A 16461-nucleotide genomic window follows, 5' to 3' on the forward strand; every position below is an offset into this window, starting at 1 on the left:
CACAGATTTGTGGGATTTTTTTTTAAAAAGCACAAAAATTATGGGATGGAGAAAATTGCATGTTGGGAACATGATGCCTAGGTCCCAGAGATCTCCGGGTGAGTCATTTCTACCCACAATACATTGCAAACATTTCCCCAAAATCATTGTGCCGGATGGCAGCATGGGGCACACTGGGATACCGTGGTGCACCTCACTTCTTAGTGACAAAAGCACCCCTGCTGAATGCGCACAGCGCTGATGCAAGCAGCCAAGTATGTACGTATAACTCCGACAGACCCCGGTCGTCGTTGGGCGGGATCGAACCGGTGACCTCTGGAGCTTGGTGCATGAGCCTCTACAGCATGAGCTAAAAGCCAGCTGGCTGCTAGCTCAGGCTGTCGAGCAGACTCATTTTCTCTCTCTCTCTAAGTGGTCTCGGTGCCACGAGATGGGACTGAACCCAGGAGGTGTGTGGGTTACATACGCACCCAAGCAATATACAAACTTCGCTGGCTGTACACTGACGTAACTTGCCTCAACCAAAGTTTGGAGTGGAGGCATGGCCTGAGTGTGCAGAGACATCGCGTGCTCAGATACTGACAAAGGGACCTTGCTGTACTGGGGCAGCCTCCCCTGCAGGGCCCTGTGTCTAACAGGATCATACAGTATAGAAATGGTCACATGATTCCCCTCTTTGATAAGATGCCATAAACCTTTTGTTTGGGCCACACAAATCCACACCAAGGCCCTTTCCCATCTCCCTTCCAGTCCTTTACCCTGCCGACCTGCTGGTTTAACACTCTTCTCCACATCTGTGCTGCTGGAGCAGATGCAATCTTATCTGTCACTAAACAAAGTTTATAACAATATTATGTAAATATATCATAAAAGACTCATTTGCGTAATCTATACTGGCATCTATAAAATAATCATTATGACAATGGTGTGGTGCACCACAGTAATTAAGGTTGAGACAAGCTTATTATTTAACAATTGATTTTTAGTAAGTGTTCTACAATCCATATGGAAACCCATAATGCCTTGAAAATGTGTGTGATTCACTGGGGTAGGTTTAATGAGCCAGATTTGGGGTCATTTGAGCAAGTTGTTCCTAAGATACAGGCCCCCCTAAAATAACTTGTGTTGAACTGATCCAAAATACTTACCATAGTTGTGTGCAGTGTAGATGGAGCTGTGTCGGTCCGAGGAGATTAGAGAGACACGGTGGTGAGGTAATATCTTTTATTGGACCAACTTCTGTTGGTGAAAGAGAGAAGCTTTCAGGCTTCACAGAGCTCTACTTCTGGTCTGGGGAAAGTAACAAGAGTGTCTAAGCTAAATACAAGTAGGGACAGATTGTTAATAGGGCTGTCAAGTGTTAGGATATAGATATTCAGGCCTGTCTGTAAAGGCCTGTACTTTAAGAATTTAGGGGTATTCTTATCACTTGGCTAGTTCTAGAAGTATAAAAGAAAGAATCAAAATCACTGTCTGCTGGTGTAAGGGCCTTCTCTTACTGTAACAGTCTGAGGCCCTGTTCTTAGGCTAAGGCCTTTGGCTAAGCAGCAGAGGCAGCCATAAGCTAGGAAGCGACAGGTCACATCCTCACATTCCAAACTAGTCACATTGAAATAAGGTGCTATTGGGCTGTTAGGAATACAATCCTGTCCTGAATACAATCCTGTCCTGATAATGCCTATCACCTCCAGAGAAAGGGAAGTGCCTAGAAAATGTAAAAGGAAACAGCATCCTGTCTGGCAAGAACTCACTTATCAATACTGGGATGTGAAATCCTCACTTCTGTATTGTTTTGTCATTATAGTTCCCACTTTGCTATTGTTTGTCTGTATAATCTCTGTCTGGTTCTGTGATTGTTCCTGTCTGCTGTATAATTAATTTTGCTGGGTGTAAACTAATTAAGGTGGTGGGATATAATTGGTTACATAATCATGTTACAATATGTTAGGATTGGTTAGTTAAATTTCAGGAAAATGATTGGTTAAGGTATAGCTAAGCAGAACTGAAGTTTTACTATATAATCTGTAGTCAATGAGGAAGTGAGTGGGCCTTGATGGGAGGGGGTGGGTGTGTGTGAGGGAGAGATGGGAACAGGGTATGGGGGTGGAGAAATTGGAACCATGTTTTGCTAAAGGGGGAAATGGGAACAGGGAATGGGAGTAAGGAAACTGGAATCCTGTTTGGTTAAAGGGAGAAATGGGAACAGGGACACAGGTGTAAGGCTCTGTGGTGTCAGAGTTGGGAAGGAGGATACTAAGGAAGGAAACTGGAATCATGCTTGCTGGAAGTTCACCCCAATAAACATCGAATTGTTTGCACCTTTGGACTTCGGGTATTGTTGCTCTCTGTTCATGCGAGAAGAACCAGGGAAGTAAGTGGGTGAAGGAATAAGCCCCCTAACATCAAGTGATTAAAAAAATTAATTGCGCTGTTAAACAATAATAGAATACCATGTATTTAAATATTTTTGGATGTTTTCTAAATTTTCAAATATACTGATTTCAATTACAACACAGAATGCAAAGTGTTCAGTGCTCACTTCATATTTATTTTTTATTACAAATATTTGCACTGTAAAAAACAAAAGAAATGGTATTTTTCAGTTCACCTGATAGAAGTACAGTAGTGCAACCTCTTTATCATGAAAGTTGAACTTACAAATGTAGAATTACGTACAAAATATAACTGCACTAAAAATAAAACAATGTAAATCTTTAGAGCCTACAAGTCCACTCAGTCCTACTTCTTGTTCAGCCAATCACTCAGACAAACAAGTTTGTTTACATTTGCAGGAGATAATGTTGCCCACTTCTTGTTTACAATATCACCTGAAAGTGAGAACAGGCATTTGCATGGCAATGTTGTAGCCAGCGTCACAAGATATATTTACATGCCAGATGCACTAAAGATTCATATGTTCCTTCATGTAGGGACAAAATTAGAAAAGCCAGGCACAAATCGAGATCAAACTAGCTAGGGACATAAAAGGAAACAAGAAAACATTCTACAAATACATTAGAGCAAGAGGAAGACCAAGGACAGAGTAGACTCGTTACTCAATGAGGGGGAAAAGACAATAACAAAAAATGTGGAAATGGCAGAGGTGCTTAATAACTTCTTTGTTTTGGTTTTCACCAAGAAGGTTGGTGGCGATTGGACATCTAACATAGTGAATGCCAGTGAAAATGAGGTAGGATCAGAGTCTAAGGGCTTGGCTACACTTACATTTTATAGCGCTCTAACTTGCTGGCTCAGGGGGGTGAAAAATCACCCCCCTGAGCACAGCAAGTCAGAGCGCTTTAAAGCGCTAGTGTGGACAGGCTTGGAGCGCTGGGAACGCTTTGAAGTTTTCAGTATAGCCATGCCCTAAAATAGGGAAAGAACAAGTCAAAAATTACTTAGACAAGTTAGATGTCTTCAAATCACCACAGCCTGATGAAATGCATCCTAGACTACTCAAGGAGCTGACTGAGGAGATATCTGAGCCTTTAGCAATTATCCTTGAAAAGTCATGGAAGATGGGAGACATTCCAGAAGACTGGAAAAGGGCAAGTATAGTGCCCATCTATAAAAAGGGAAATAAGGACAACCCGGGGAATTACAGACCAGTCAGCTTAACTTCTGTACCCGGAAAGATAATGGAGCAAATAATTAAGAAATCAATTTGCAAACACCTAGAAGATAATAAGGTGATAAGTAACAGTAGCATGGATTTGTCAAGAACAAATCGTGTCAAACCAACCTGATACCTTTCTTTTACAGGGTAACAAGCCTAGTGGATGGGGGCGGGGGGAAGCGGTAGATGTGGTATATCTTGACTTTAGTAAGGCTTTTGATACTGTCTCTCACGACCTTCTCATAAACCAACTAGGGAAATACAACCTAAATGGAGCTACTATAAGGTGGGTGCAAAACTGGTTGGAAAATCGTTCCCAGGGAGTAGTTATCAGTGGTTCACAGTCATGTTGGAAGGGCATAATGAGTGGGATCCCGCAGGGATCGGTTCTGGGTCCGGTTCTGTTCAATATCTTCATCAATGATTTAGATAATGGCATAGAGAGTACACTTATAAAGTTTGTGGACAATACCAAGCTGGGAGGGGCTGCAAGTGCTTTGAAGGATAGGATTAAAATTCAAAATGATCTGGACAAACTGGAGAAATGGTCTGAAGTAAATAGGATGAAATTCAATAAGAACAAATGCAAAGTACTCTACTTAGGAAGGAACAATCAGTTGCACACATACAAAATGGGAGATGACTGCCTAGGAAGGAGTACTGCGGAAAGGGATCTAGGGGTCATAGTGGATCACAAGTTAAATATGAGTCAACAGTGTAACTCTGTTGCAAAAAAAGGGAACATAATTCTGGGATGCATTAGCATGAGTATTGTAAGCAAGACAGAAGAAGTAATTCTTTCGCTCTACTCTGCGCTGATTAGGCCTCACCTGGAGTACTGTGTCCAGTTCTGGGCGCCACATTTCAGGAAAGATGTGGACAGATTGGAGAAAGTCCAGAGAAGAGCAACAAAAATGATTAAAGGTCTAGAAAACATGACCTATGAGGGAAGATTGAAAAAATTGGGTTTGTTTATTCTGGAGAAGAGAAGACTGAGGGGGGACATGATAACAGTTTTCAAGTACATAAAAGGTTGTTACAAGGAGGAGGGAGAAAAATAGTTCTTCTTAACCTCTGAGGATAGGACAAGAAGCAATGGGCTTAAATTGCAGCCAGGGCGGTTTAGGTTTGACATTAGGAAAAACTTCCTAACTGTCAGAGTGGTTAAGCATGGGAATAAATTGCCCAGGGAGGTTGTGGAATCTCCATCACTGAAGATTTTTAAGAGCAGGTTGGACAAACACCTGTCAGGGATGGTCTAGATAATACTTAGTCCTGCCTTAAGTGCAGGGGACTGGACTAGATGATCTCTCGAGGTCCCTTCCAGTTCTATGATTCTATGATTCATTCTTCAGCCACCATTCCAGTGTCCATGCTGATGACGGGTTCTGCTTGATAATGATCCAAAGCAGTGCAGACCGACGCATGTTCATTTTCATTATCTGAGTCAGATGCCACCAACAGAAGTTTGATTTGCTTTTTTGGTTGTTCGGGTTCTGTAGTTTCCGCATTGGAGTGTTGCTCTTTTAAGACTTCTGGAAGCATGCTCCACATCTTGTCCCACTCAGATTTTGGAAGGCACTTTATATTCTTAAACCTTGGGTCAACTGCTGTAGCTATCTTTAGAAATTTCACATTGGTACCTTCTTTATGTTTTGTCAAATCTGCAATGAAAGTGTTGTTAAAATGAACAACATATACTGGATCATCATCTGAGACTGCTATAACATGAAATATATTGCAGAATGCAAGTAAAACAGAGCTGGAGACATACAACTCTCCCCACAAGGAGTTCAGTCATAAATTTCATTAACACATTATTCTCTTAACAAGCATCATCAACATGGAAGCATGTTTTCTGGAATGGTGGCCGAAGCATGAAGGGGCATACGAATGTTTAGCATATCTGGCACTGTTAAGGAAAAGTTAGCACATGTGACTCCATTTTGGTTTGGGGCCCACCATTGTTTAAATGCCAGCACATCATACACCAGGAGGAGTGATCCTTAGATACTGAATCCCTGTGAAAATCCTCCTCCTTGTCTCCAGCCTGCCTTGACTCCCAGTATCTGGTTTTTGTCAGTCTCTAACTCCCTGTCTCTTGGCCTTGATGTGAGGCCTCCCATCCTGATAATAAAAGTTACTGATGCATGGCTTTAGGACCATGCTGTGTAATTAACATACTGGTTTAGCATGAGGAATGCACCAAGCAGGGATAGGTGGTAGATAAGAAAAGGGTTTGTTTATTGGCTAAGGTTTCCGATGCACGAGGGCAACATGCTTTGCTAAAAAATATATAACCTTTGTATAATCTGTATTCAGGGTCCCCCCCCGGCTAGCAGGGGGGCACCACGCTCGAGCGTAATAAACTTAGTGTCTTTTGGGAACTCTGCAGTTGTGGACTTTGTTTATGTGCCTCAGCCTAGATTCGAACTGTGCGTGTCCTATCAGGTATAATTCGCAGCAGGTGTGTCCTACCAGGTGTAATTCGTACACAAATACCTGTCAATGCTGGCTACAAAAGTGCCATGCGAACACCTGTTCTCACTTTCAGGTGACATTGTAAATAAAAAGTGGGCACCATTATGACCTGTAAATGTAAACAAACTTGTTTGTCTGAGTAATTGGCTGAATAAGAAGTAGGACTGAGTGGACTTGTGGGCTCTAAAGTTTTACATTGTTTTGTTTTTGAGTGCAGTTATGTAACAAAAAAAATCTACATTTGTAAGTTGCACTTTCACAATAAAAAGATTGCACTATAGTACTTGTATGAAGTGAATTGAAAAAAACTATTTCTTTTATCATTTTTACAGTGTAAATATTTGTAATCGAATAAAATAATATAAAGTGAGCACTGTACACTTTGTATTCTTTGTTGTAATTGAAATCAATATATTTGAAAATGTAGAAAAACATCCACAAATATTTAATAAATTTCAATTGGTAGTCTATCATTTAACAGTGCGATTAAAACTGTGATTAACTGCAATTAATTTTTAAAATCATGATTAATTTTTTTGAGTTAATCGTATGAGTTAACTGTGATTAATCGACAGCCCTAATTGTTAAGCATAAAAGGTTCACACATGCAGTAGGAGACCACTTAAAATGAAGCGGGCAATTGAGAGTTAGATGGTTGCTCAGGTTTTCTGAGGTCCTCCTACAGAGCTATTCAGCATATTTAGAGCTGTTTGTAGTGCCTAGGGGGTTATAGATGGTGTGTCCATGGAGATGATGTTTTGTGTCTTCCATCTGCTCAGGAAGTAGATGTTGCTGTTCGGCCTGGCTGTGTGAATCAGTTCACCATTAAACGGCATATCCCTGTGGGGCCATATTGCCTTATAGGAGTTGTCATTTCGGTGTTTCATGCACCCATGGCCAGCCTTCCTGGGCAGACAGTTGGACTACATCTCCCATGATGTAATCTGGCCAGGGAGACCAATCCATTGGGGAGAATGGGGGCATGAGGTATCCAGACTACAACTCCCATGCAGTTCCAGGGGCAAATGTGATTTAATGTGGAACTGATTCAGAATGACACATTTTTGGATCAGTTTAACATACCAAAATATTTCAGCTTGGGGATATTGCTATAGAATCATAGACATGTAGAGCTGGAAGGGGCCTCGAGAGGTCATCTAGCCCACCCCTGTGCTGAGGCAGGGCCAAGAAAACCTAGACCATCCCCAACAGGTGTTTATCCGAGCTGTTCTTAAAAACCTCCAGTGATCAGAATTTCACAACCTCCCTTGTAAGCCTGTTCCAGAGTTTAACTACCCTTATAGTTAGAAAGTTTTTCCTAATATACAACCTAAATCTCTGTTGCTGGAGATTAAGCCCTTTGCTTCTTCTCCTACCTTTAGTGTAGAAAGAGAAAAATTGATCACCATGCTCTTTGTAAGAACCCTTAACATAGCTGACGATTGTTATCTTTCATTGCTGATCTTTTCATTCAGTGAAAAGTTTTGATATTTCAACTCTTTATCCTGATTTAGGCTGAAAGTAAAAAGTGGAGTCGCGTGTGCAATATTGAGGAAGTTCAACACCCCACATGTGTACCCCAAAGCCATTCAGCAGCCCCCCTCCCAATTCCTACCCTGGCACCCTTTCCTGGGCAGTGCTTTGTCTGGGGTATGGTGTGGTGCTGGGCTGACACGGGAAGGGTTGGCTGCCAAACTGAAAATGACACCAGAGAGACACCAGTGTCCCAGCACTGATGAATCAGTTCTCCACTGGGAGAGACTCACTGAGTTCCTGCCCAGCATCAGAAGGCATGATGGACCTGATCTTTACTGGGCACAAAGAACAGGCATGGCTGATGCATCCCCCAGGCACAGAGCCCTGAGATGGGAGTGGGGAGCTGAGAACAGGCATACTCGATGCATGGCACAGGCACTCCGGCACTGATACGGGGGAGGGGATGGGAACATCCATGGATAGGAATGGAGCAGCTCACACCTCTGTGAGCCTCCTGAGGCAAAGACTGTAACTTGCTAGAATGCAGTTTTAGCCACTAGAGAGCGTGTTTGGTTTGTTTTCTTTGTAATCTTTCCTCTCCCTTTCTCTCTCACTTGAAATCGCTCACGGGTCTGTTCTTTGTTCATACAGGTGCCCTTGTTTCATTGCAAACACTACAGGCTTAACCCCCCAGCCCCAGCTCAGCCAGCCGGCGTGGGGGAGCAGCTCTCTCTGGAGGCAGCCAGCCTGAGAACTGCTGGCAGGTCCAGGCAGGGGGACTGGACTCTGCGGGAGAGACCGTGCTGGGGAGACTCAGGGCTGGAAGGGCGGCCGGTGTCGCCCTGCCAGGAGTAACCAGGCTGGCAGACGCCAGGGTGAGGGCACTGTGCTGTGAACAGGTTGCTGGTGCCAGGGCGCTGAGCCAAAGCTGCACAGTGTGGACGCACTCAGGGTTACAGGGCAGGGGTGACAACCCCTCACTGGGCTGGGTGAACCCCAGAGCATCACCTGTCACTGGAGGGGCTTAAGAACAGGTTGGACAAACCCTGGTCAGGGCTGGTTTGGGTTACCTTGGCCCTGCCTCAGCGCAGGGGCAGGACTGATGACCCCTCGAGGGCCCTTCCAGCACCATGTTTCTGTGATGCTGTGAAAGAGTCTCCCCTTAAGAAGGACGTGCCAGGGTGAACTCTGCCGGCCTGCGCTGTAGCTGTGAATTTCCTAGAGGCTGGCAAGAGGCTGTGTAGATCTTCTTTCACATTGAGGAAAGAGGCAAACTTCATTTAAATTTGGGTTCGTACCCCAAGGGGGGTAAACGCCTAGGTGCTGGAGTAAATCCCAGATCTGTTCTCAGTGTCTGTACTTCTGCAGCTGGATGCGGCCCTGCCTGTGTCCTGGGCTGGAGGAGGCTGGAGGGCCTGGCTCAGCAAGAGCAGGTAATAGGGGGGCCCAGGCTGGCAGAGAAGGGAGGCTCAGTGGTGTCTAAGCAGCTCAGATGACATCCCAGGGGTCTCGACCCATCACACAGATAGCTACCACCCAGGGCAAGCAAGTCTTTCAAGTGCGAACTTCAGACTAGAAAGACTGCCTTGCCCTGGGTGGTAGCTATCTGTGTGATGGGGGAGGGTGGTAACTAAGCAACAGATCACTTAGTGTGTGTGGGAGGGGAGGGGGGTGCTTTGATCACCTAATTATGGTGATCAGAGAGTCACCTGGCAAAGGGGGCTGGAGGTTATGAAAGAAAGTCTCTCTCACTGGCCATTTGAAAGAGAGAAGAGACTTGAGAGACTCCCTGCTCCAGAGGAGAAGCCATGTGCAGGAGGAGAGGAAGGATCCTGGACTCCTTAGAGGACTCTGGTCTAAGCTCAAAATTGCTCCAGAGGGGTGAGGAAGCTGAGGCAGGGAAGTGGGTAGAGACGTGTTTATTACTTTGTCTAGATCTGTGTAGTTCTTGTGCTAGATACAGTAAAGAGTGAGAGTGTTTTGGGAACCCTTACAAAGCCTGTGTCTCTTTGCTTTCAACTATCGTCTGTCCTTGGAGAGGTGACCTGTAAACACTGAGCATCCACCAGGCTGGAGCTCTGGGAAAGGGTGCGCTGAAGTGACTGGGAAGATGCAGGGTGGGATGGGGCAGCACTGGTGCTGGGTGCCTGGACAGCTGGGCCATGTGGCCCCATTTCTGTGAAGAGGTAACAGACAGTGTGCCAGAGAGGCAAAGAAAGAGAGAGCTGCAGCCTACCCAGACCATGGGATGCTTAAGAGCACATGGACCCAGTGTGTCAGGACATAAACTGCAGCCCCCTGAGTCTCCAGGAGAGGAAGTTTTTCCAAAGCTTTGTGTCACACTGCTCTGGGGAACTAGTCCTGTCCAAAGAGGAGCTGCCTGAGAGGGTTCATTCAGCCAAAGTAAAACATCATCAGTTTCTATTTATAGATTATCATTTTCTAATGCAAAAAGTATTGTGCTGTATAATGGGTGGGGAGAGAGAGAGAGAGCTGCCCAAGAGTGGGAGCTACAAAAGCCAGTGTGCTCGGGGGGGAGCCCCCTGAGCTAACCAATGGGAGATGCTGATGTAGCCTTTTATTTTATTTAAATTGAATTTAGTAATGGGGTATTACAACACCCTGGGTCCGGCTCTGGTTGCCACAGTGTCAAGCTGAACAGAGGGACAGTCACTTCTGCTACCTGCTTCAGATTTAGAGCCTCTCGGAGCACAGGAAGACCATGGAGAGTGACACACACACACACAAGCACCACGTCTAGTTTGTATCACACGTTTTCTTAGAGTCACAAGCAAGGTTACAATTATTCAAGCATATATAAATCCCCAGTGTACCCATGCCCAAGTTATAAATATAGTCATACTCACATCCTTAAAGCTAGTCTTAGCATCTGATGGATTCCTCACCAATTGAACATCAATAGAAGAATGGTTCCTGCTGGAGTTTCCCCTTAGGTAACCCATTTTACCCAGTTGGGAGTCCTCTTCTATATTGTAATTTGGACTACAGTTAACACTCAACACGTGCATAAACATGTCAACCCTCTTTTTCCTTCTTTGTATTTCTGCACCCCATGAATATTGGGGTGCCTTGTTTTTCATAGGTTGTTTGCAGTTCTTATTTTCATTAGCATCTACACTAACATGTACCCTACGGTCAGGACCTGTGTTTGAAAAGATGTTACAACAAGGTATCTCATGATCTCAAACAGTACGTTGCGGTCAATTTTTCACATCATCACCTGTAGGCATATCTTTCCAGTAGTCTTGTGGCCTAGGGTCTGTGACACTACACCCCATATTTGTCATAGTAATATGATTATGACATAATTATGATGCAGTCTGTATAAGATGGGACATGTAGGGTGTCACTGGAAAAGTTATGATTTGCTGAATATAATTATACTATTTGTATGCATGTATCATTTTTGAATCTGAAGATATGAATATTGACTATGTATCTGTATTTCACATGTAGCCACACCTGGGTGACACCCACTAGGCAAGATGCTTCCAGTCTAAATAGCTGGTGGTGAAGGGCCCATGCAGGGTAATGGCCCATTAGGGAAAACAATAGGCCTTAGGAGAAGCTTAGCCCCCACCCAGTGAGCCTTCCTGAGGACGCTCCAGACAGCCTGTGGGTAATGGCTGCTATGACTCAGTAAGGTCTGCAAGGGCATGTGACCAGGCCACATGACACGAAACTCCATCTTGAATGACTGTAGTTTTCCAGAGACTGGGCTGGGAACTGTTTAGAGAACAAAGGGTTCCCACTATAGGCTAAAGCTCTATAAAGCAGGGAGTAACATCATCTGTTGTTCTTCACTCCTCCACAACTAAACACTTGCGAGAAGCTCCAGAGAAAAAGGACTTGGAAGGGGGGGAGGGATCCCAAGCTGCAAAACAAGTGCAGCTTGTGCCTTGAGAAGCTGCAAGCCTGCCTGTATCATCAGCCAGGGTGAGGAATTGCTCATTCAAATCCCATCCTTCTAGTATGTTAGGCTTAGTTTGCATGTTTGTTTATTTGCTAGGTAATCTGCTTTGATCCGTTTGCTATCACTTATAATCACTTAAAATCTATCCTTTTGTAGTTAATAAACTTGTTTTACACTTTATCTAAACCAGCAAATCTGGAGTGAAGTGCTTGGAAATCGTGGCTCAAGGCTGTGGCATTTCCTCTCCACATTGAGGGAGGGGCGAACTTTCTGAGCTTACTTTGTTGAGATCTCTGTGCAGTGCAAGACAGTACAGTTTTGGGTTTATACCCCAAAGGGGGTGCGCATGGCTGTGGAACTGGGAGATTGGCAGGTGTCTGCTGGTTGCACTCAGATACCCCAGTTTGGGTGAGTGGTGCCACCGGCTGTTGTATTGGGTGATAACAAGGCCTGTGTGCGGCTGGCTGTGTCCCCCACCCTGTTGTGTGTCTTAGAGGTGCGCAGTTCTCACAGCTCCCAGACTGCATCCCAGGGGTGATAACCCATCACAGGGTCACTCTTTGATTATGTACTTATGTCAAGCATTTCTTAAGCCTATGGCCTAGTACGGCTAAGCTGATATCTTACAAGCCTCAGCCTGTAGGTCTTGCGTTTCAGCCCTGCTTTACTTATATACCTAATGCATATTTATTACGTCTAAATAGTTATCAGTCTTATACCTCTGTGATCCGACAACTGAACTCTATTTCGAATACAGTGATTGTATATGACATAACATATGAGTTAATCATAGCACACAATAAATGAATGATAAAATGAACTAATTGGCTACACTGATAAGAGCCCTGCCCTTCTCACAGAGATAGGCAGCTAAGTCCAGGCTGCATGGAGACCCCTATCTCAGCCAGCAATTCAAACCTGGGAGCTCCTCTCCTAGAGTAAGGCGGCTTGGCGCCTAAGCCACGTTTTGTGAGAATGAGTTAGGTATGTGCCACATTCTGCACAAAACTGCCAGGGGAGGGAGCAGGGGTAATGGGGAAGACTTCCTTATATCCTTTAGCCCAGTGGTTAGGGGACCCACTCAGGATGTGGGAGACTCCAAGCTCCACAAAAGCAAGTTGTCAATGTGGAATCTTCATTGCAGAGAGGTGTTTCTAGTGAGGTCCCAAAGGGGATTGGTTTTAGGGCTGACGCTATTTAATATTTTTAGCAATGATCTGGAAGTAAATATAAAATCACTGCTGATAAAATCTGCCGATGACAAACATTGGCAAAGGGGTACATAATGCTGAGGACAGGGAAGAGGTACAGAGAGATCTGAATTGCTTGGAGAGCTGGGCCCAATCAAACAAAATGTGTTTTCGTACAGCCAAAAGCAAAGCTATGTTACTAGGCACAGAGAAGGCAGAAAGGGGGACTGTATCCTGGAAGGTTGTGACCCTGAAATGGATTTGGGTGTCGCGATAGCCCTGGTCAAGCTGCCCCTGCTGGACGCTCACCACGTTCTTCATTTGGATCCTGCACACTGGACCCCTGGGCTTTTAAGCTTCCTGAGTCTGAACAGGGTCCAAGCACTGATTCTAGCTGTGGGTTTCTGTCTAATGCCCCCTTCTGAGAGCTGAGACTTGGCAATCCAATGACATAGGCCCTTAGACTAGGACTGTACTGGCTCCTCCAGACTCCCAGGAGCGTAAGCACACTCTTTTCCAGAGCTCCAGCCTCCTAGGTACCCTGGTTTACAGGCACCCCTCCAGGGAGACGTGATAATTGAAGCAAACGACACAGGCTATGTCTACACTACAGAGCCTCTTCTGGCATAGCCCTCTAGACAGAGCTATGCTGACATAACTTTTAAGTGTAGACCAAGCCATGGGCTTTGCAAAAGGAATTTTGAAAATGCCTTATTACAGTGAGACACTCAAGGAGACTGATCTGTTTAGTTTACCAAAAAGAAAACTGGGAGATGTTTGCAGCATATAAGGACCTTCACAGGGAAAAATACAGGGTGCTAAAGGCTCTTTAATCTAACAGAGAAAGGCAGAAAAAGAATCAATGGGTGGAAGTTAAAGTGAGACCAATTCACATTACAATTAAGGCACAAATGTTCAACAGGGAGGGTGATTAACCATGGGAACAGGCTGCCTAGGGAAGTGGTGGAGTCTCCATCTCTTGACATCTCCAAGTCCAGACTGGCGCCTTTCTGGAAGATGTTTTAGTCAAATGCGAATTATTGGGCTCAGTACAGGAGTAACTGGGCGGGGGATTCTCCTGCCTATCTTAGACAGAAATCAGAGTAGATGATCTAATGCAGCGTTTCTCAGACTGGGGGTGGGGGTTGCAAGGCTATCGTGGGGGAGGCTGTGAGAGCGGTGGCTGCTGGCTGGGCACCTTGCTCGGAAGGTTGTCCCAGACCAGGCCACCCTTCCTTCGGTGACGCTGCTGGAGGCAGCGCTGTCTTCGGAGCTGGGTGGCCGGAGAGCGGCGCCGGCTGGTTGCAGGGATGAGTCCCACCTTTTTTGGGGGGGGGGGGGGGAGGAGGAGTCATCACAGTCTGAAATATTTTCAAAGGGCGGCCCAGTTTAAAAAAAAAAAGTTTGAGAACCCCTGATCTAATGGGCACTTCTGGCTTTAAAATCGATGACATAAAGATCCATTTTCCAAAGATTTATACAGCTGGACTGTAAAAATAGCAGAAGTCCCCATTCCTGAAGAAAAGCTGAAAAGTGTGTTTGTTTTACAGGCTTTCATGTTTCAGGTGTGAGGGGATTCACTGCAGGCTATTTTCCATCAGGCCACCAGTTTGCTATCGCATCGCACCCTTCTTTAAGGTGCCTGTTTCCTTTCCTAATTCCCGTCTCTTGTGTTTCATGCTCCCTGTGCTTTTCCATCTCTGCGGGCAGCAAGTCCTCTTTATTGGCAATCTTGGTTATCATCACAGCCTGATCTGTCTCCTCCTTCAGCGACTTTATGTGTTCCTGGTACCCAGGCTTCACTTCCTGCTCTTCTGACATGATCAGCAGGTCAGTGTAGTCCGGAATGGGCAGCGGGTTGGGTTTAAGGCAATTTCTTGCAGGCGTTGGAGGCTGAGAGTTGGTCTCTCAATAAGCTCTAGCACTGTCGGTTCTACTTCAGCGTGTTCCTCACACAGCCCCTCGAGACCCTTCTCTCTCATCCCCCCCTCACCACAGGGCCTTTTTCTACTTTCCCTGCAGCTCTGCATCGGCTCTTTTCTGACTTCACATCTGAATTTGTACTTCTGGTTGAAGCGAGTGTTCCACACACACATTTACCAGGGCAAACCCTGCAATTTCCAGAACCGCTCACAGCCGAACAATGGCACTTGTCGTTATCATCAGCATATGCACCGGTCCCGTGACATGTGAAGTGACACTTCTGGCCGTTTGTTAGAAACAGACCTCTTCTTTCACTGCCTCTGTTCATTCTTTGGAGAGACTGGAAGAAGAGCTCTGTGTAAGCTCGAAAGCTCGTCTCTCACCAACAGAAGTTGGTCCAGTACAAGACATCACCTCCCCCACCTTGTCTCTCTATATCCTGGGACCATCACGGCTGCAACAACACTCAGAACTATTCAGTTTAACAGAGAAGATGAAGGGGTGACTTCACGAAAGTCTGTAAGTACCTACGTGGGGAACAAATGTTTGACAACAGGCTTTTCAATCAAGCAGAGAAAGGTCTAACATTCAATGGCTGGAATTTGAAGCGAGACAAATTCAGACTGGAAATAAGGTGTAAATGTTTCATGGTGAGGATAATTAACCACTGGAGCAATTTACCAAGGGTTGTGGTGGATTCTCCATCACTGACAATTTTTAAATCAAGGTTGGATGTTTTTCTAAAGGATCTGCTCTAGGGATTATTTTGGGGCAAACATTAAAAACATTAATCACTGTTCACATCTGCACAGGAAGGACTGACATATCTAGGTGCCCTGGCTTGCCAGGCCCTTCCTGGTTTGAAGTGTCTAAGGACACTAGGTTTTTCTCCGTGGTTTCCAGAGAAGCTCTGGACATCTGTTCACCTTCTCAGCTGCCAGGTCTAGCATTGCCACCTTACAAACACTATAGCACCTTCTTCGTGTCACCAGAAGGCAGCAGCAACTCATCCCCTCATTACCTGTGCAGGAGAGCAGACGGGACCTTCACTCGCCATGGCTCACTTGAGAGGCACTCAGGGACCAGCAACAGCAGCAGCTCAATGGCAGCGGAGCTGTGAGCATCGTCAGGCTAAGGAAGACCTCACTGCAAGCAATTTCAGGCTAGCCAAGCCAGGAGTGGAGGGAAGAGACCAGGGCCGGATTAACTCTCCTGTGGGCCTGGGGCTATTAGATTTTGTGAGGCTGGGGCAGGGGGTTGGGGTGGAGGAGGGGGTGTGGGGTCTGGGAGGGAGTTTGGGTGCAGGAGAGGGTTCTTACCTGGGGCAGGGGGTTGGGGTGCGGGAGGGAGTGTGGGGTCTGGGAGGGAGTTTGGGTGCTGGAGGAGGGAGCTCCAGGCTGAGGCAGAGGGTTGGGGTGGAGGAGGGGGTGTGGGGTCTGGGAGGGAGTTTGGGTGCTGGAGGGGGTTCTTAGCTGGGGCAGGGGGTTGGGGTGAGGGAGGGGGTGCAAGGTGCAGGCTCTGACTGGGAGGCGCTTACCATAGGCAGCTCCTGGCCGGCGGTGCAGCAGGGCTCAGGCTGCCTGCATGCCATGGCCCCACACGACTCCCGGAAGTGGCCGGCTGCTGGCACGTCAGTGTGCGTCCCTGAGGGAAGAGGGACAGTGTGTCTCCATGCATTGCCAGTTCCAGCAAGCACCGCCCCCTTCCCCCTTCCCAGCCAATGGGAGCTGTGGGGATGGTGTTGGGGGTGGGGGCAGAACGTGGAGCCGCCTCCCCCCGCCAGGGGGGCGCAGACTGAGAAGTGCCAGCAGCCGGCCGCTTCCAGGTGCGGCTTGTGGCCG

Source organism: Natator depressus, chromosome 2 (assembly GCF_965152275.1).
Source record: "Natator depressus isolate rNatDep1 chromosome 2, rNatDep2.hap1, whole genome shotgun sequence".
NCBI classification, from domain to species: domain Eukaryota; kingdom Metazoa; phylum Chordata; order Testudines; family Cheloniidae; genus Natator; species Natator depressus.